Source organism: Bombus impatiens, unplaced genomic scaffold, assembly GCF_000188095.3.
Source record: "Bombus impatiens unplaced genomic scaffold, BIMP_2.2 scf_0200, whole genome shotgun sequence".
Taxonomy (NCBI): domain Eukaryota; kingdom Metazoa; phylum Arthropoda; class Insecta; order Hymenoptera; family Apidae; genus Bombus; species Bombus impatiens.
The window spans coordinates 73,468-96,476 of NT_176619.1; the positions used below are offsets into that span (position 1 = coordinate 73,468).

The 23,009-nt window shown below is 34.8% G+C and overlaps 1 protein-coding gene across 4 annotated transcripts in view; it reads right to left on the bottom strand.

Moving 5' to 3' along the window:
* Positions 1-23,009, bottom strand: part of LOC100747801 (CCR4-NOT transcription complex subunit 6-like) — a 141,764-nt gene that overhangs the window by 39,171 nt on the left and 79,584 nt on the right. The window contains exon 1 of one of the 4 annotated variants that reach the window (XM_012382966.3): positions 6,861-6,934. The exons of the other annotated variants lie outside the window; for them this stretch is intronic. The gene's annotated coding sequence lies outside the window, so the exon portion shown is untranslated. Of the gene's footprint in view, positions 1-6,860; positions 6,935-23,009 lie in introns of those variants that run through there. 4 annotated transcript variants of the gene reach the window in all.

A 23,009-nucleotide genomic window follows, 5' to 3' on the forward strand; every position in this document is an offset into this window, starting at 1 on the left:
TAATCTAATTTAAATATTTCTCAAGCGACGTATCGCGCTATCAACGTTTTTCAATTATTCCGACCATTAGCTTTTTCCAATAATCTGCGATCATTGCAAGGAATGGCGCAGTTAAAATAATATCGCTTTTTATACGCAGAAAGAACATGTAATTCTCTCTCTCTCTGTCTCTCTTCCTCTGTCCGATCGTTTACAAGTAAAAGTACTGAGACTTGCAATTAGCGGTTGCTGCATTTACATATATTCTGCCAGAGCGTTAACATTCTTTGAATGTACCTAACACTCCAGTGAGACATCACGCGTGCACTTAGCATATACTGCGCGACACGGTAGCCAGTTTTTAATGTACAATGCTAATTCTGAAGAGGAGCGAGCGGTACATTACTACTACTACTACTACTATTACTGCTTCAAGTACCGTTGCATTCCACTGTGTCCAGCGGCCACCTTTATGAAAGTGAAATCACTGTAGCTACGTGCGAATAAGCCTTAAGTTGTAGCACCCATTGGCTTCTGAAGTTTGTGAATAAGCTCTCTGCTTCTTTCTGCTCAACTATTTCATGAAACTGCACTTTAAAGCGTAAAAGAAACTCGAGTGTGAAAGTAATTGAAATACGCGGTAGATAAAACAAAATTTTAATTGTTAGATATATGATTTCAGAAATTACAGAGGATGGTTTTTACTGAAAGGAACATTAGAAAGGAAAAAGTAATCTTCTTGATCAGATATCATTCAACATTCAACAGTACATGTTGAGCACACGTGATAAACATATGGCAGGCTATAAAATTATACAGGGTGGTTGATAACTGGTGATACAAGTGGAAAGGGGATGATTCTACGCAAAAGAAGAAGTCGAAAATATAGAATAAAATTTTTTTTTTTAATTTTTCCATCGAGACAACGATCTACAGTGAGATCCGTTATAACGAGACGCGATAAAGTGCACGCGTACCCAGCGAAAATTCAAAGTCGATTTTCTCGAAAACAAAGCCTCGAATGAAAAATTGTTATTCTATATTTTCGACTTCTTTTTTCGCGTAGAATCACCCCCTTTCCGCTTGTACCACCAACTTGTTACCAACTACCCTGTATATTGTCGAGGATCTTTTGCAAAGTGAGTGAGATACGAGAGAGAATTAAACACTTGATATTAGGAGGCTGCAAGCTGCTCAAGATTTCGAATGAACGTAATCAAAATGTGTGCTCGGAATGCCTATGTAGGTTGTCCAATTTGAATGAAAGAGACTCTGAAACAGTGGGAACGAAACTGCGTAGGCGTCAAGAGTATAGTATCGGATAAGAGACTACGAGGGTCGACTATAATGTATTTATTCAAGAAGTAGGAAATACAACTGGTGCACGAAACTCGAGGAATTATTGAATAAAGCAGAAGGTGGAAGGCCGTGGAAAGCGCAAAATGCAGAAGAGCTTGAAACAAATACAGAGAGTATTGGGTTGTTCGAAAAGTTTCTTTCGTTTCATAAAGCGATAATAGATGAACAACAATTTCTGTTTTATATTATTTTATTGAATTAGGTATGATCCATTTCGTTATATTTCTATTATTACGCTCTAACTAATATAAAACTAATATCAAACATTGTGCGTCCATTATTTCTTTATAAAAGGAAAGAAACTTTTCGCACAACCTAATATATGGAAGATAATAAAAGAAGAAAAGAAGAGAATGGACACTGAAAGAGTGGATGAGTCATCATATAGCAAAAGGTATGAGAAATTAAAGGAAGGAAATATAGAAAGGGAAGAAGAGTACTTAAATGTTAAAATACCACTGAGGGTAACAAGAACAACAGCTTGGTGGAGACTAGCTGGGAAGAAAACGTTCTATTGCAAGGAAGAAGGATACAACCAAAGAACAAAGAAAGAGCAACTATGCACATTGTGCAACAGGTGCAAAGAAGAAAACATAGAGCACATATTATTGCAATGTCCTTTATATGAACAAATAAGAGCACTGTACTTGAAGGGAAAAGAAACAATGGAAGAGATACTGGTAATACGAACTGAAGACTATGCAAGAAGAATATTTTACTACATACAAGAAACAATGAAGATAAAAGGATTCTACAGGGATGAATAAAAGAAATTCAGGGATACAGGAGGATACAGAACGCACTTTTGTTTACGTGCACATATAATATCAAATAGCTGTAAATCTAAACCATGGATTATAAGAGTATTACTTTGTAATGTTTTTAACAAGTGCAAGAAGTAAATATAGCATTTTAATAAATAAGTGTTCTGTAAATGTAAATAAATAAGTGTTCTATGATGTAAATGTCCACTAATAGGCATGTAAGCTAAGTATGTGAAAATTTAGTTAAGTAAATGTAGGATCAAGCACAAAGGTAAATGTAAACTTAATGAACTATATGAATTTAGGCTAAGCATCCTGTAAGCATAGAAAACAAAGAAAAGTAAGATAAGAGAATATGTAAATCATCCACCGATACAGCATATAGTTGGCAAATTGTAATAGATGATAATCTATACTGCGATAAAGAATACAATACAAATCTATCTATTCCTTGGATTATACTTTAATCGCATAATCGATTCGTATCTAGATTTCATTTTTCTATTTGCATTTTGCATCGACATCCGTGGTCCGTTCGTTGACATACAAATCGCTGGCAAACTCATGTTTCCTACTACGTTCAAAGATAGTGAAATAAAAATCTACGCGTATCTGTAAATGCAGCTGTTTCTTGTATTTCAGACGACGTAAGAGCCTTAAACGATGAAACAGGTTTTATTTCGCAAAAAATTGTAAATCTTCAGTCAATTCGCTTCTTTACATCGAAATGGATATGTACGGTATAAAAACTATATTGATATGTAAATAGTCTCGTATTTACTTCTTGTTGAAATCTCCTGAAACAAATTTAAGTTTTGTTACTTCTCTTCACGTTGCTTCTAATGCACGAGAAAATCCAATCTTACTGCAGAGGATTCTCGGTTTTATTTTAAAGGCATTATAGGACACGCAAAGAAATCGTACTGTCGGAGGAACTGCGATCTGCAACTGTTTTTGCATACAGTATCAAATTACAGCGCTTTTATATTATAATGTTTCATATATGAAATAGGCAACGACAAGTTATTCAAAATATGGGTAATTTATTTTCAAATAAGAGTATATTAAGAAAATTCATTACAATATTCATTATACAGGGTGGTTGGTAACTGGCGGTACAAGCGGAAAGGGGTGATTCTACGCGAAAAAGGAAGTCGAAAATATAGAATAAAAATTTTTCGTTCGAGGCTTTGTTTTCGAGAAAATCGACTTTGAATTTTCGCTCGGTACGCGTGCGGTACGTTATAACGGATCTCATTGTAGATCGTTGTCTCGATGGAAAAATTAAAAAAAAAAAATTTTTTTCCGCTTGTACCACCAGTCATCAACCACCCTGTATATCAATTATATTAAATTACAAACATCGAAGCGCGATGAAAGCAATATTTAAGTACGCAGTGTACATCTTGCAATTATTGCAAAATTTGTTAAGGAATAAACAATTTTTTAGTGAAAAAAGAAAGACAAAATCTTCATACAAGAACCATAGAAACTCAATTAAAAACATGCACAGGCCAGCAAGCAACCTAACTAATAACACACATCATACTGCTGAGAAGATTTAAGTACGCAGTGTACATCTTGCAATTATTGCAAAATTTGTTAAGGAATAAACAATTTTTTAGTGAAAGAAGAAAGACAAAATCTTCATACAAAAACCATAGAAACTCAATTCAAAACACGCACAGGCCGGCAAGCAACCTAACTAATAACACGCATCATACTGCTGAGAAGATTTAAGTACGCAGTGTACATCTTGCAATTATTGCAAAATTTGTTAAGGAATAAACAATTTTTTAGTGAAAAAAGAAAGACAAAATCTTCATACAAAAACCATAGAAACTCAATTCAAAACACGCACAGGCCAGCAAACAACCTAACTAATAACACACATCATACTGCTGAGAAGATTTAAGTACGCAGTGTACATCTTGCAATTATTGCAAAATTTGTTAAGGAATAAACAATTTTTTAGTGAAAGAAGAAAGACAAAATCTTCATACAAAAACCATAGAAACTCAATTCAAAACACGCACAGGCCAGCAAACAACCTAACTAATAACACACATCATACTGCTGAGAAGATTTAAGTACGCAGTGTACATCTTGCAATTATTGCAAAATTTGTTAAGAAATAAACAATTTTTTAGTGAAAAAAGAAAGACAAAATCTTCATACAAAAACCATAGAAACTCAATTAAAAACACGCACAGGCCAGCAAACAACCTAATTAATAACACGCATCATACTGCTGAGAAGAACAGTTGAAAAATGTAGTGCTATTGCATACACTAGTTAAAATTTGTATACGAAACAATGGAATAATGTAACCAATAACAATCATCATGCTACTGACGAGAAAAGTTGAAAAAGGTAATAGTATTGCGTATTTGAATTAAAACTTTTGTACGAAACCATGGGAAATTTCACTGAAGAACAGCGCAATTGTATTCATTTTAGAATGTTAGAAAAAAGGAAATAGTCAAGCTGACTCGAATAATTTTTCATTCTCTATACAACACGTTCACCGTTCCTGCCATGGCGGTCCTTGTTTTTTTTTTTTTTTTTTTTTTTTTTTTGAATATAGCAAACGTTTGGTATATATGCTATGTATGTACTTTATGCAATTGCTTCTCGAATGGAAAAAATGAAACGATTGATATTTTTCGATACGTGTCCTTTTATTTTATTCTCGTCAGATTTTTTCTTCTCCTTGTGAAAAGAAAAATAATATAAAACTATAAATATTCGATATAGTTCTCTCGTAAACAGAAGAAAAAGGAAATCACTGGTATTCATTAATACGGGTACGGAATTGTGGTGTCAGCTTGTGCGAAATCGTAATTCGCGGACGTTGGAGCAAGCTATGGTGTAACCTGAGGCGAACAGCATTTGGCATCATATTTCAGAATAATATTCAAGGTCTACGTCACCCATATACTAGGTCGTTAATACTTAAAGCTGCACACACAAATATGCGCATTCAACGATACGGCACACGAACGCACTGGAACACTTCCAGAAATTTCGCTATTCACACTCAGCAACGCTATGTTTGACACTGTCTCGTGTAACACTGTTTGATGCTTCCAGGAAACGGACGTGTTCAGAAGGAAAAGAATTCCGACAGTATCGCGGTTGACTTTATCAGAGTGTTACAATGATACTGGTGTAAAATAAACACTGTTCCACGAAAGCAAGTCTGGGAACACTGTTTTAAAAACGAAAGTCTGGGAAGAGTGCTTCTCAACGCGTACACCTTGTATCAGTGCGACACACTGACGAAGCCAGCTGCAAAGCTGGCGAAACGTCGGAATTCTTTTCTTTCTGGACGCGGCTTTTTCCTGGAAGCTTCAGAGTTAGGGGAAACAGCGTTAAATGTACCAGTGCGAAGAGTAAGCGCGTGAATCGTGAGAATTTAGACTGTGAAAGCTACAGGACTAATTGTCAGCGATCATCGCTGGGGTTCAAGATTTATAGACAAGTCGCGAACTGACAATTATATATTTTTAAATGTTTTATCTAAACCTCGATAAGAGAGTTTTGGACGAATTAACTAGAAAATTTAGACACGTCCGCTAGAAACCAAATAATAACAAATACAAGAAAAAATTTAATGATACAGATACGAAAGTTAAATGAGCGATTAAAAAAAGGATCGATCTCTACTACTTGTCAGACTTTTATTATAATACGTAATATATAGATATTTGATAAACGAAGATTCCAAATCTTCAATTAACAATTATAAAAGTTTGATCAATGTTAGAAGTAAGTTTCTTTGACCAGGATGAAAAGAAAGTTAAATTCGAGCAACACGAACGTGGAAAAGATATTCGCAACTAGATCGATTTTCACGTCCAGCTATTTTCTTTATTTTTATCGTTTTATAAGATTGTTTTAAAATTGTGAAATTTATCTTACAAAATATCGATACAGAGACGAGTTATTAATTACGTAGCGAGTTCCTTTGTTTAGAGAGGAGAAAATCTGAATTTCAAACAGTTGACCATAAACACATAGCGTATGGAAAAGGCATTTGCAACTGAATCGATACAATACATATTTTGCTGTCCAATTTCTTTTTATTTTTGTGTTTCCTTCTCCTTTTTGTTTTATAAAGCACTCGAACGGATACGTAAAACTTCGTATTTATGAGATTACTCTTGAAAGGGTCGATCCACTTTCAGAACCAGCTCTATGGCATACCAAAGTACCTTATTATCTGAAGACCCAAGGTGTCTCTAGATAGAAGGATGTAACTCTTTCCGGTTATATAGGTGTGCCTTTTTATTGATCTTTCTCTTCCATCTTACACGCTATCCCTATTTTTCCAAAAAGAATCGAGTACCTGTTGATGCATTGAAACTTGATCAACTGTAAGTATCCGAAGCTGACGTTTATCACGTTGTCGCAAGACGTTTATTGCAAATATACGCTTCGTGGGAGATTAGTATACAACACGAATAGTAATCTTAAACATAGAATTAGTGCTACACGTGGAGACTAAATTTGCCAAATGTCCAACTGGACAAATTGTAAAGTAGGAATCCAAATAATAATAATAAAAAAAAAGTAGACTCGCTAAATATCTAAATGGCTTGTTAATAAAAGCTGTGTCGTAATGTGTAGGATCCACTTCGGGAGAGGACAAGTGTGGCACAAAAACAATGAGAAACGTTCATACGAACATACGTCTCATTGGACCTTGTTTCAAAGCTATAGTCATCTTTGTGCTTCGATAGTCCAACTGCTTACCTTTACTATTTCCTCCTAATAGGATACGTCGTGCAGGACCTCCTCACATTTAAATCCATTAGATTTTTATTTTAGGCCCACCTGAAAGCAATTGTACCAGCGTTGAAGTACTTCGTGCACGTATACAACAAGGTTGCCAACAGATTCAACAAATATCTGCAATTTTTGAAACATTGCGAAATTCTCTGATGCGATCAGTGCGAGTTTTCATACAGATCGTGGGTGGCCATTTCGAGCATCTTTTACGAAGCCGAGCAGTTGCTGAAATTGGATTAGCGAATCAGAGAAAAAATGCTCGTGATTTTTAAACAAAGTCGAATAGGATATACGCGAGTATGAACCTTTCTCGTTGCTTTTGTGCCTCCTGTCCACTTCTACAATGGCTTGCACATATATTACACGCATCATCCACACATACTACGGTACACCTTTCAGGACAAAAGGTAAGCAGTCGCGGGTTGTTGAAACACGAAAATGGCTACAACTTTGAAACAAGGTCAGATGGAACGCATGAACTTTTTGGGTCTCCTGAAATGGGTCCCGCTAATTATCATACACACTGTGCACATGAAAAGTTTCCAGCAACGTTGAAATATTTTCGTGGCCCGATGTATATCCAGTTCATAAGACTTATTTCAAGTTGGATTACTTGAAAGTTTAAAGAAAGTCGGAATTTAGCGAAAAAATCGTTCGACCCTCCTATCTCATAGAAGAACGGACTCGCGGAAACAAAAAAGAAGTCGGCGACTGTAAGAAGTTTATCAAGGCATCGTGAGTATATCTGTCGATGAAAGGCTTGCGGAACGAAGAAAGAAGGATGAAAAGACGAGAGCATGCTCTTACTTTAAAACTAATCCTAGTTGCCGACAGTTCCAGCGAAGAAAGATTCGTCGTTCTTCGTCTGACGTAAGGACGGCGGAAACTTTTCCGATTTAGCTACTAACCGCGACGGTAAGCCGACCGATTATTGTCTGACGGGCATTATTGCCGCTTGATTATGCCTGAAGAAAGGAAAGCGGCTGAAGGATCCTTTAAAAACATATTATCTCGATATTGTGACCCGCGAATGTTGGAAACTTTGTTTCGTGACTTTTTTCTCAGGGACCAACTACGATCGAGACTTGGATTCATTGCGATGTACACGGATTGTGGGAAAAATAATAGAACTCTTTGAAAATGACAAAGCAGAGGCATTTTTCTCGTGGAGAACGTTTGCTCTTTTAAAATGCATTTGTCCTGTGACGAAACAACGACGGCTAACTAATTGTTCAACCAAACAGTTCATCAGTGAATGCAGTTTAACAGCAGCCAGTCAATTTACAATTTTTCAGTGCGTTTTTTTCCTTCTTCTTGGTGGAAAGTATGACGAGGATGATTTTTATTTTACTTAAAATTTCACGGATGCTGCTGGGGCACACCAATCGCAATTACTTGTCAATATGCCGGTAGGTTTGAAAATTGTCACAAACTGCTACGATGTGAATCAAGGAACTCTCGAAATCAACAGTGAAAAGTATACCGTAAAAAGTATAATCGTAAAGACGAAAGTTTTTTTTTTATTTAATTCTTTACATTCATAATTTGTTCAGTTTGGACATTTGGTAGAATTTTTTAAAAGACGAAAGCTTTTTTTTTTATTTAGTTGTTTACATTCACAGTTTGTCCGATTTGGACATTTGGTAGAATTTTTTTAGAAGACGAAAGTGAACGCAAAGTTCTGTTACTTTGATAAACGAACGTGTAAAAATGCGAAATTGTACAGAGCCTAATAAATAACCCAAATAAGGTTGAATTACATTCGTATAATTTGGTTCATTAACAACGAGCAACATCTGCAGTCCCTGTAGAACTGTATCTTATACTCGTTTTAGCACACACAGGTTGCAGATATTTCGTCAGAAGGCGACGTAATGCTCAACGCGTGAGGCAAATTAGGTGTTTGAAAGTTACCAAAGAAAGGTCTGAAGTGCAGTTTGCAAGTAGAGGGATTTAATGTTGCGAACATTCCGCGTTTACGTTTGCCGAAATTTAATTTATTCGGTAGAGCAGAGCCTCGATTATCCGACGTGAAAACTCGGATAATACGGAAAGGTCTATCAGTGTTCATTGTTGAAGTAAATACTTCGAGAAAAATTCTGCAACTTTATTTATGTATATCCGTGACCTGGAGACTGCTATTACGAAGAAATATTCTAAATAAGGAGCGGTGCATATTATTGTATACTTGAATATACATTATGTTTTAGGTTGCAAGGTCTAGGAACAGGTCTAGGTCTATTTATGTTCCCTGTACAACCCACAGACCTGACTGAAGAAATAAAATAGTCAAATTCGAAGATGGTGTTCCGCTGGGGGTAGCCATTGACATGTTATTTAGTAATTAACTTAGAAAATTTACCAGATGTCCAGCTGGACAAATTGTAAGGTACAAATTAAACAGAAAAAAAATTTTGTCCTAGAAAACACCCCACTAACTTCACTGAAGAATTAAAATAGTCAAACTCGAAGATGGTAACCAGCTGGGAGTAGCCATCCACATGTTATTTAGCAACTGAGTAAAGAAAATTTATCAAATGTCCAGCTGGACAAATTGTAAAGTACAAATTAAATAGAAAAGAAGACTTTGTTCTAGAAAACACCCTACTAACTTCATTGAAGAAATAGAATAGTCAAACTTGAAGATGGTATTATGCTGGGGGTAGCCATTGACATGTTATTTAGTAATTAACTTAGAAAATTTACCAGATGTCCAGCTGGACAAATTGTAAGGTACAAATTAAACAGAAAAAAAATTTTGTCCTAGAAAACACCCCACTAACTTCACTGAAGAATTAAAATAGTCAAACTTGAAGATGGTATTACGCTGGGAGTAGCCATCCACATGTTATTTAGCAACTGAGTAAAGAAAATTTATCAAATGTCCAGCTGGACAAATTGTAAAGTACAAATTAAATAGAAAAGAAGACTTTGTTCTAGAAAACACCCTACTAACTTCATTGAAGAAATAGAATAGTCAAACTTGAAGATGGTATTATGCTGGGGGTAGCCATTGACATGTTATTTAGTAATTAACTTAGAAAATTTACCAGATGTCCAGCTGGACAAATTGTAAAGTACAAATTAAACAGAAAAAAAATTTTGTCCTAGAAAACACCCCACTAACTTCACTGAAGAAATAAAATAGTCAAACTCGAAGATGGTATCTCGTAGCCATCCACATGTTATTTTGCAACTGAGTAAAGAAAATTTATCAAATATCCAGCTGAACAAATTGTAAAGTACAAATTAAATAATAAAAAAAAACTTTTGTTCATTCTCTTCCGATCTGCTGCGAAAATCTCTAGAAGTCGAAATAAAACTTACTTAAACTCGAATTATTCGCCACCTATCCAGGTACTTTATGTTACTTCTATAACTCGAGTTTAGGCTCTGCAAGTCGAAGTTTATCGTTATGAGTCGAACTTCTATCGCTGCTTCTAGCTGCAACTCGAAGTATGACTACAGCTACACTATATGTGATAATATGCAAGAGAAGCCAATTGTTCGATATTATCTCGCTTCTTCCAACTGTTAGGATCGTTCCAAGCAACATAAGACAACGCAAACCATGTCCCTACCTCTTCGCCCTTCGACCATTCTATCTATTCATGGAAGCTAATCGTTTTTCGTCAGTCGAACGCATAATTGCCATTATCTGTCGCGTCTTTAACTTTCGCATTTATGCACCTTGAATAGAACGAGTTCTAAGAGGAAGCTTAAAATAATTACACTCTCTGAGAACGTGGTTGTAATTACGCCTTCGTGCGAAGCTTCTGCATGGTGAATTTTCGTTTGTCGAAGCTCTTTTACCCGGAAATTTCGATAAGCCAAAATTCTTTTAGAATTCAAAGACTTTAGACTCTTCCCTCGGGGTTCGAGTTGCCGAGTTTCGACTGCAGTTCGAGGTCGATCGATGACAGTCGTCGGAGTTCGATCGACGGTAGCGATAAGTAGAACATAGGGCGACTATCAACTCGCTTTCGCTTAAATTGTAGACTTCAGCCTCGACCTGGAATTTTTTCGACTTTGAAGAGTTCGCTGGTGCGATAAATCGAAAATCTTGAAGGGCTGAAAGGGAGCACGTGTTGGTAGAAAGTGGGTCCGGAGCGAAGCATTTGCATCGAAGTATTGAGAAGCAGGCAGAGAGGGTGGTTGCCTTCACGCAGTGTCGTTATATTGTTCCAGGGACCCCTTGACATCGGCCCCAAGTGTTTCGTGTGGTACGAACCTTTCACAGTTTTGCGCACCCACAGGCGCAAGCCGCTCGTACGTGTGAAAGTGTTCACGGACGCGCATCTTAGTCGGCCCATTTCACCAACAATACCCCTGAAAATCGCACGAGTGCTATGCTTCAAATCTGAACGAAGCACACACACCTCTTTATATGCCCTGTGCATTCCAGCTCCACTTTCCTATATTTGTATGCCAATCTTTGTTATATAGTGCACTATACGGCGTGTTCGCGGATTTACTAGCCAGCGTCTTTCCCATTCTTTCTTTTTTTTTTTTTATTATTTAATTTGTAGTTTACAATTTGTCCAGCTGGACATTTGGCAAATTTTGTTAACTTAATTGCTAAATAATATGTGGGTGGCTATCCCCAGCGGGTACCATCTTCGAGTAAATCTTTCCCGTTAGCGATAAGTCTTCTATTTTTTATTCATTCTACGATATTTACGAGGGAATGTTCAATTCCTGAAGAAGATTTTTCACTTACTATATCACAATTTATCGCGTCTTGGTAACTTGAATTTGTTACAGAGCGATAAGTACGTGGAGAAAGATGAATGGATCGAAGTGAACTACATCTTCGCGATAATATTTTCTAACTCTTCGAAAGTGCAAAAATGCATATGCATTCGAGACAGTTACACTATTTTTTTTGTATTTTTAAATGGCAACCTCTTTTTCCATACATCGAATCCTCCCATCAAAAAAAAAAAAAAGAAAAAAAATATCAAGGTAACATGACCGAAAACTGATTAATACTGATTAGTTTAGAAAATATTTTGACATCAATTTTGTAGAATATCATATAAAAAACAAGGAGTGACGTATCTATCGAACATTTGCTGGAACAATAGCGTAATTAAAAAGTCACGAATTTAGGGCAGACAAGTTTGAAAGTTCCGGACTGTTTGCAGTCTCGTAGCAAGACAAAAGCATTACAATGACAGCGCAATTCTCTGACATTCTGAATTTTTGAAGTTTGCTTCTAATTTTTTCTACTAACTGTCTTTTCTCAATAAATTTACCAATAACTCAAGCAACTACAAATTTTGATTTACGTCATTGTCCCAGCAAACGAGGAACGTGGCAAATTCCACAAAATTAAACTTCAAGTATCCTATATTTTAAATTAATTATTTTTCCATCATGTTATCAAAACTGTCTTCTGTATATCTCGTAATTTTTATTGACTCTCTCCCGATCTATCTTTCACAGTACATGCACGTATTATACATACGTAGGTGTATTTTATAAACTTTGAAAAAATAATAATAATAACTACAATTAATACTTCATTCATTTTTAAATCAAATTTATAATACTAATTTTTTGATGACCAAATTCATAATTCATTCTTACTAATAAAGATAAACCTAAAACTCCTTCACATACAGAATAAACTAAATAAATTAAATAAATTCATCTATTAAAATCAACTGAAATTATATAAAATAAAATAATTGTAATTAAATATTCTAAACCAATTAAAAAATTTAAAAAATAAACATTATTATTCAATAAAATTATGTTTGTAAAAATAGAATAAGAGTTTAAAAACCGTATTGCACTGTGAATGCACCATTTAAGGCAATGTCAACTTTTTATTTGTACAACGTGTGCGATATATGTATGCATAGTTTCAGACAGGATGCAGCAGGAAAACTTGATGAAAACCATGTACCCACCGCTATTGTATTCATAAGCATCGAATTCTTTTGCGTCCTGCACGTCGCATAAACAATGTTTCAGTATTCGAATATTCTACATATACGTGACGCATTCCTGAACATCAAACGAACGTCTGTCTTTATAAAGCAGCAGGTTGCGCTTAACGAGCGACATTCCTTCGGTTAAAAATCAGAAAGGTACTTATACATTTCTTAATTTATAAACATGACACGTTTCATTTAAATATTTTATACGTGGATATAATTTTATGAAAAGGAATGAGCAAGAGGACATGTTACATGAGACAGAATTAGTTCTTAATATTTTAAATGTATCGTGATAATGACTCGTTTAATATCGACACTTTTGCACCCTTCAAATTTACAAATTTCGTAGGAAGTTATGTAATTAATATAAAAAAATCAATATAATATTAATATTCGGTATATAATTGAACAGATAATGAAAAAATTCCCGGTGCAATAGAAACTGGTAAAGTAAATACAGTAAGTATGAATTAGCAAACTGCCAATCTTACATTATTCTTTAGTATTATGTGTATTGAGATTAAGAAAAGAAAGTTTTTGAGCATTCCATGGGTATTGAGAATTATTCCTTTCATCGATATAATTGACAATCTATATAGTAATTTCTTACGTAAGAACAGTTTTTATTTTTTTTTTATTATTTAATTTGTACTTTACAATTTGTCCAGTTGGACATTTGGCAAATTTTTCTTACTTAATTGCTAAATAACATGTGGATGGCTACCCGAAGTGGAATACCATCTTCAAGTTTGACTATTTTATTTCTTCAGTCGGATCTGTGGAGTGTTTTCTAGAACAAAAGCTTTTTTTCTATTTAATTTGTACTTTACAATTTGTCCAGATGGACATTTGGTAAATTTTTCTTACTTAATTGCTAAATAACACGTGGATGGCTACCCTTAGTGGAATACCATCTTTGAATTTGACTATTTTATTTCTTCAGTCGGATCTGTGGGGTGTTTTCTCGAACAAAATTTTTTTTTCTATTTAATTTGTATTTTACAATTTGTCCAGATGGACATTTGGTAAATTTTTCTAATTTAATTGCTAAATAACATGTGGATGGCTACCCCCAGCAGGATACCATCTTCAAGTTTAACTATTTTATTTCTTCAGTCGGATCTGTGGAGTGTTTTCTAGAACAAAAGCTTTTTTTCTATTTAATTTGTACTTTACAATTTGTCCAGATGGACATTTGGTAAATTTTTCTAATTTAATTGCTAAATAACATGTGGATGGCTACCCCCAGCAGGATACCATCTTCAAGTTTAACTATTTTATTTCTTCAGTCGGATCTGTGGAGTGTTTTCTAGAACAAAAGCTTTTTTTCTATTTAATTTGTACTTTACAATTTGTCCAGATGGACATTTGGTAAATTTTTCTTACTTAATTGCTAAATAACACGTGGATGGCTACCCTTAGTGGAATACCATCTTTGAATTTGACTATTTTATTTCTTCAGTCGGATCTGTGGGGTGTTTTCTCGAACAAAATTTTTTTTTCTATTTAATTTGTATTTTACAATTTGTCCAGATGGACATTTGGTAAATTTTTCTTACTTAATTGCCAAATAACATGTGGATGGCTACTCCCAGTGGAATACCATCTTCCAGTTTGACTATTTTATTTCTTCAGTCGGATCTGTGGAGTGTTTTCTAAAACAAAAGCTTTTCGTCTATTTAATTTGTACTTGACAATTTGTCCAGATGGACATTTGGTAAATTTTTCTAACTTAGTTGCTAAATAACATGTGGATGGCTACCCCCAGTGGAATACCATCTTCAAGTTTGACTATTTTATTTCTTCAGTCGGATCTGTGGAGTGTTTTCTAGAACAAAAGCTTTTTTTTCAATTTAATTTGTATTTTACAATTTGTCCAGATGGGCATTTGGTAAATTTTTCTAACTGAATTGCTAAATAACATGTGGATGGCTACCCCCAGCGGAATACCATCTTCGAGTTTGAGTATTTTATTTCTTTAGTGAGGTCAGTGGGGTGTTTTCTTTCTAGTCTTCTTTCCAAGAACGTTTGTGTGTTTGCTTGTCCATATGTATACACTACACTTCGTAAGCATCTCTAGGGAAATTTTGGTCGATTTGTAGTAACAGTATATAACCAAGCTGCACCAACAGATGATAAATTAATAATTGGAAACAGTATTTACTATCTTTCTATGAAATCATCAGAATACAAATTTGTATTGCGTATTAAAGAATACAGCAATGATCGATGTTAGTATTTACTGTATATAATAGCGTATACGTTTGCTGTTTAACGTTAGGAGGCTGTTTGGCTGTTTAAAACGTTCTTCCCAATCTGTTCTACAAATTAAAAATTGAAGAATCAGAAGGTAAAGAGTTTGTCAAGTGACAAAATAGTTCTATGAGATATGGCAATTACAGACGCCTGTTTTACTATCAGACGATCATTCAGAAGCCGCAGTGATCAACTCCATAAATCGAAAAGCAAAAGAAAAAAGAAGATAATGATGTTACCAACGCTATTTTTTAAATTTAGCTTGAAACTTCCTGTTACCTATGTTGTCTTGCTGTGATAAATAAACTCACGGAGGAGAGTCATCTGTTTTCCGAAAATTAAACATTAATGTGTGTACTTCTATAACGAAATTGAGAAATTGACAAGAATCTTTACCGCTTTATCTTCAGAGTCACAATTATAATATACCATTATTAAAATAATTCCAATTTTATCTCACTATAATTTCACAATCAAAATATGTCTTGTCAAAAATGAGCTAGTGTCCCAACTTTTTTCTGTGCTAGTGTATCATTCGAATTTTTCCAGATATTTGAACGTATCCGTTTAAACAGCACATACTAACATAACAGCATATCCTAATATCGCCGATTGATATAATTTTACCCATCTTCTTCTCTCTGCTGCTTTACCATTTTCTTTTCCTACTACTTTGCAATTATAGCTACTTCGATCACGGCAGCTATTACTAGCCGGCACACATTCAAACTCTTGGCGCGCACGTACGAGCAACGTCTCTTCAATGTGTGTATGATGAATCGTTTTGCCGGCCGGCGGTTCCCCGTGATTACATCGCGCAGATTATAAGCACCGTAGAAAATTGAGTTTATTCAAGTAGGAATATCGATCTTCTATCACGGGCAGGTGAACATTCTACGTGCAACCGCTCTCTAGCGACCACGCATGGTATTCAATCACGGTACATCTTGGCAAAACAGCTTTAAATACGGCTATTGCTCTTAACTTGTAAACCATAATTGACGCGCTGCGCTATACTCTTTTATGTTTGGTTGCAACGAAGGAGCCAAGCCTCGTAAAGGTATTTGCTGAATGAATATTAAACGTCTAGTACGTTCCGCGGATCCTCACCGTATTTAATTTTGTTTCTTTTATACAGCGTGCAATAGTAAAGTAGATGTTAATTACCCATTGAAATCACCGATGTGGATTTTACCGACATTCTTTTTACCGACGACGATTTACTGACGCCAGACTCGATCGGCTACAACTTTGACCGACCACGGTATTAACGGATAACAACAATGACCGATAGTTTAGCTAATTGTTTAGTCGAATATAATAAGATTTAAATTGCTTGTTAAATAGCGACGATAACATACGAGTAATTTTGTAATTTCTTGGTGTAGAAAGAGCCGGTTGGAAAAACGTTGATTCGCTTGCTTGTCTTGCTTGTTTATTACATATATCAGTTTCTTTATCGAGATCGGTCGATAACTCCAGATTTGCTTGTCTATTATGTTGCATTTCTGTGATCTCGTGATTTTACCGTGTGATCATTGCTCGTTAGGAATTTCTTGGCGAAAAATAATTCAGTTCTGATTTCTCGATCACCAGATATGACATCATACGATTTCTTATTATTCTGAGGATGGAAAAAGCTACGAAAGAACAACTGCTTCAAAGCGCTGAAGACATAAAACTAAGAACGAACCAAGAGGCACACAATAAAGTGAATTGCCAAACTGTTTTGAGGATTGAAAAAGATATTGGCAGAAATGTATCATTGTTTATGGGTATTATTTTGAAGGGGACGAAATAAACATATTACGTTAAAAACTAACTCACTAAAGAACTAAAATAGTCAAACTTGAAGATGGTATCCCGCTGGGGGTAGCCATTCACATGTTATTTAGCAATTAAATAAGAAAAATTTATCAAATGTCCAGCTGGACAAATTATAAAGTACAAATTAAATAGAAAAAAATTTTGTTCTAGAAAACACCGCACTAACTTCACTGAAGAAATAAAATAATCAAACTTGAAGATGGTATCCCGCTGAGACTAGCCATCCACATGTTATTTAGCAATTAAGTAAGAAAAATGTACCAAATGTCCAGCTGGGCAAATTGTAAAGTACAAATTAAATAGAAAAAAAATTTTGTTCCATAAAACACCGCACTAACTTCACTGAAGAAATAAAATAGTCAAACTCGAAGATGGTATCTCGTTGGGAGTAGCCATCCACATGTTATTTAGTAACTGAGTAAAGAAAATTTATCAAATGTCCAGCTGGACAAATTATAAAGTACAAATTAAATAGAAAAAAATTTTGTTCTAGAAAACACCGCACTAACTTCACTGAAGAAATAAAATAATCAAACTTGAAGATGGTATCCCGCTGAGACTAGCCATCCACATGTTATTTAGCAATTAAGTAAGAAAAATGTACCAAATGTCCAGCTGGGCAAATTGTAAAGTACAAATTAAATAGAAAAAAAATTTTGTTCCGAATAGAAAAAAGACTTTTGGTCGAGAAAACACCTCACAGACCTGACTGAAGAAATAAAATAGTCAAACTTGAAGATGGTATCCCGCTGAGACTAGCCATCCACATGTTATTTAGCAATTAAGTAAGAAAAATGTACCAAATGTCCAGCTGGGCAAATTGTAAAGTACAAATTAAATAGAAAAAAAATTTTGTTCCATAAAACACCGCACTAACTTCACTGAAGAAATAAAATAGTCAAACTCGAAGATGGTATTCCACTGGGGGTAGCCATCCACATGTTATTTAGCAATTAAGTAACGAAAATTTACCAAATGTCCAACTGGACAAATTGTAAAGTACAAATTAAATAGAAAAAAAGTTTTGTTCCATAAAACACCCCACTAACTTCACTGAAGAAATAAAATAGTCAAACTCGAAGATGGTATTCCACTGAGACTAGCCATCCACATGTTATTTAGCAATTAAGTAACGAAAATTTACCAAATGTCCAACTGGACAAATTGTAAAGTACAAATTAAATAGAAAAAAATTTTATTCTAGAAAACACCTCACTAACTTCACTGAAGAAATAAAATAGTCAAACTCGAAGATGGTATTCCACTGAGACTAGCCATCCACATGTTATTTAGCAATTAAGTAAGAAAAACTTACCAAATGTCCAGCTGGACAAATTGTAAAGTACAAATTAAATAATAAAAAAAGAAGAAAAAAACGTAGAATGCCCGTATTGTCGATCGTATTACAAGTGTTGCGACGTTCCTGTACAATTTACCTGAATTTAGATGACGTCTTGTTTCTAAACTGTAACCGCTATTCAATTGATAATTTTCATGGCTATATTTCAGACTCGCAAATGGGCGATACGAAATTACAAAATTACGATGATTTATGTGGAGGCAGGTATACTACGCACGGCTGGCGACGTTTTAATCATGAGAACGAATCACGTGCACGTGAGAAAACGTTTTCATTACATACACGAACACTGGCTACCGGCCTTACGATTCAGCACACGCTATCGTAATCGAGCGGCTGCAAAAATATATCAGCGAAAATGTAAATGACTGCGTCGGCAGTACCGTGTCGCACGATCATTTAATGTTACTGGTCAGTTAATGAAACAAGGAGAAACTTGCAGTCCAGGTTGTTCGTGTAAGATGAATTTACCTTTGATCGAGCAACGATTCAAATCATTTCTCATTGTTTTATTATGTTCGCTGAAATTTCTTTCAGCTTTATGATTCTTCCTTTTCTTTTTTAACGTACGTTTAACGTCGCATCGACTGCAGGCTCATTAGCGACGACGCTAAGCTTAGACTGATTAGTAGATTGCAGACTTTTATGCAAATTTACACTGTTGGTGATACAGTTAAAAGAGTAGAAGATCGATAGAAAAGTATTAAAGGAAGCGCTAAGATCGTTGAACGAACCAAGAGGCGCACGATAAAGCGAATTGCCAAACTGTTTTGAGGATTGGAAAAGACATTGGAAAAAGTGTATATCGTTGTTTATACTTATATTTTACATGCTTTTTTATATCATCCGTGTTTTGTGCAATTTTGCACTTTCAAGAAGAACAAAAGGAATATTAGAAATGCATAAAAAGCTACATCGTTTTGATTTTTGACATTTTTAGTTCATATTTATTTCTTTGAAGAAATTTAACGCGTTTGATGCGTAGATTTGCGACTCTAAGGCTGCGTCAGGTTCCATTTCGTGTCTCTGACTTCGTGTTTCTGTTATCCACGTATTATCTGCCAGCCATATCATCTGCTCAGTAACTCCAACATTGAAATACTTCAACGCTTCCAATCGAAAACGCTAAGATCCCTAATTGATACACCTTGATATGTTACCAACGAAACAATACACCGCGATCTTAAGATACCCACAATCAAAGAGGAAATAGCAAAATATAGCGACAGATATAGCAAAAGAGTCAACAAACACCGAACTCCCTAATCACTGGATTACTTGATACGACGGACCAGATCCGCAGGCTGAAGAGACACTACCAGCTAGACCTAAACGATAGATTCAACTAGTTATTTAAATTAAGTAACATTTACTTATTTACAATACTTGCTTACAAATTATACTTATCTATAATAAGTATTAACTTATTATAAACAATTAGCCATGTTACTGCGCCACGCCAGAAAAATTACTGAAAATTCTCAACGCGAGAATTGATTGTAATTTTAATAAATATTAAAAAAAAAAAATATCATCTGCTCCTCTTTGTCACCTGATTTAACTGCACCGGACTTTTCCTTACGGGATTTTCTTAAACGTAAAGCGTATGACGATAAACCAATCGCAATTGAGCAGTTAGAAGATGATATTCGAGAAGCTTAGCGAAGAAAAGAAGAAGATAGTAAAGGTAGCTTCCGAAATGTATGAAAAAGTAATGAAAAGTGACTTTCTTGAGGTTGAGACTTTGTACATAATTTCCGAATATTAATAGATGACTCGTATTAAGAAGGCGTTTCTTCTTTATTGTATAGAATGCTTAGGTAATATTATCAGAGAAAAAGTACGCAAGTATAATATTTTGCAAAATTGAAATATACAGGGTGGTTGGTAACTGGTGGTACAAGCGGAAAGGGTGTGATTCTACGTGAAAAAAGAAGTGGAAAATATAGAATAAAAATTTTTCGTTTGAGGCTTTGTTTTCGAGAAAATCGACTTTGAATTTTCGGTCGGTACGCGTGCACTTTATCACTTCTCATTATAACAGATCTCACTGTAGATCGTTGTTTCGATGGAAAAATTTAAAAAAGAAATTTTTATTCTGTATATCATAGCATATTTCAATCTGTTGTAACTTGCAGAGAAAAATATATCAAATTTGCGTGGCAGTCAACGCGTTAAATAACAAAGTGATTTATGTGCCACCTTGTATTTTACATTATAAGAACGAATTAACAGATTCATAATAAAACAGCAAGAGAATAAAAACAGTGGCAAGCATTCCATTCGATATAATTGATCACTGCTTATTCTCATAATTTCCTTCCAATGTCCTTCACGAATGAATTATATTACACTTTAACGCGTATCTTACCGTGTCAAAAAAATTCATACTAATTTCTACTGTACCATTTTATATGTCTGTCGCTTAGCGCAAGAAATGCCAGCGTCGTATTTTTACCAAAATGAATTAAACTCAGTGTCGAATCTGTAAAAAATTGTATAGTCCCCAACGACAGTCTTATAATTAATAATAAATAATAGTAGTTTTATAAATAATAATGTGAAAGGACAGATTCCAATTCTACCCAAAAACCACTAACGTGACATTTGTACATATCAAAGAGAAATTTTTCATGAAACAAGGTTTCCACGAAAAATACCAAGTAGTCAATATAAATATAAAACGCGAATAGCATAAGCTTCGATTCTCTTTTTGTATGAGAAAATAAATTCGAAGGAGTAGAAACCTCGGTATCAAAAATTGTTGGAACATGCATTTTCTAACATATTAGGTTGTCCGAAAAGTTTCTTTCGTATTATGAGGAACTAATAGACGCACAACGTTTTTTGTTTTATATTATTTTATCGAATTACGTACTACGTACGTAATATTACATTTTCTTCTGTTGAGATAAACACCGCGACGTTTCACAGACTTGGTTTCACGTTTGTACGAAAGTGCACTGTTGTAAAAAACACGTTTGCGAAAGAAAGACACTTTCCGGACAACCTAATATCTTCAACTGTTGATATCTCAACTTTATAAATACTCGTTTTTTCTCTGCTTCATTGGTATTTTTTTCCAGCAAGCCACAGATTTAAGGGCTGCGCACCTACTATGCATATGTTTATGGTCGACTGCACATACGTAATACATTGAAAGATTAGAACTTGTAATTATCTTTCCTTTTAATTATCTACCTAATACTTTGTGTAGGCCAGTAAAAATATTTCTCACGGAAATATTCTTTTATCGTGTTGTTATAATGTCGTGCTTTTATTTTCAGCTATGCGACGAAACGAAAGGGAGAATAAAGGAAGAAGAAAGGGAGTTGGCCGGCTATGCGGTTTCAGCTGCGCCTTTATAAATTGCGTACGTGTTAAACATACTGCGTGCCACATGGTCATTAAGCATTATCTTGCTGATAATTGCGCGTGAGAAACGAGTTGCCTCTGTAAAGGATCATTCTCTTGATCGCACATAAATCGTTCTTCAGACCTGGCACGACCGCTATATACCAGCAGAACCGTGTACACTTTGCTCTCGCGTTTGCTCGGGCTTGCCACGAGCTATTTAGAAAAACATTTTAATCGTCCTCCTGTACATTTAATCAAGATCGTATCATATTTTTATTGTTTGCAATTCGATGCAGTTTTAAGTTGTTTTATCACGAGCAGAAATTTATTTCAATTCTCTTAACAACACGTTTTACACATTACGATTATAGTACGTGTATTTGTCCCCTTTAGAGATTATCATTTTTCTTTGTCGTACCACGGCACGAAAAACTGGCATTTACAATTTTTATTAAACATTTTATCATGTTTGAAGAAATACAGATAAAACACATTAAGAAAGTGCAATGTATTTTTTTTTTACAAATATTTCTATGGGAGCTTTTCAGATTAGGGTGAGATCGTCATAATGCAACGTCTCGTTATTTTTACATTTATATAATATAGTATTTGCGTGGTATTTATTTTCTTAAATATAAATATAATTTTCTTAAATATAAATATAATATAAATATATTTTCTTAAATATAGATAAATTCCTAACAGATATTATTAGGCCTGTAAGCATGAAACCGGAATTCGCCTATAGATGGTCCTAGCTGATAATGTAGTTCGTAACTATTTCCTGAATAACATACGAGTCTCGTCATTCTTCTTAATTTTTATCAGTTGTAGCTATCGCTATTTTCTCTGACACCTCCAACGAAGTGAAATAGAGTATTACGATCTTGAAATGGCCTTGGATTCCAAAATATGGTATCGGTCATCGGAATATTAACGTGGAAAAATGATATATCAGGCCTGTAAGTATGAAACCGGAATTTGCCTATAGATGGCCCTAGCTGATAATATAGTTGTCACTAAACTGCGTCAATGATGCCAAAAGTCTTTGTTGACATCTCACAAACATTTTCGACTCGGAATCTTTGTTGACCTCTCACAAACATTTTCGACTCGGAACAATACAAGTTTCACACAACAGCATAGTTTGTAATAGCGTTGAACATGTCAAATTTTGTGCCTGGAAACTACGATTTGCGGACAGCATTGATTTTCTGTTACCATTTGAAGAAAACTGCTGTAGAATCGCATCGAATGCTCGTCGAAGCTTGCACGGTGAGCATGCTCTTGGTAAATCACAGGGCTTTGAGTGGTTTAAAAAATTCAGAAGTAGCAATTTTGACGCGAGGAACGAAGAACGTGGAA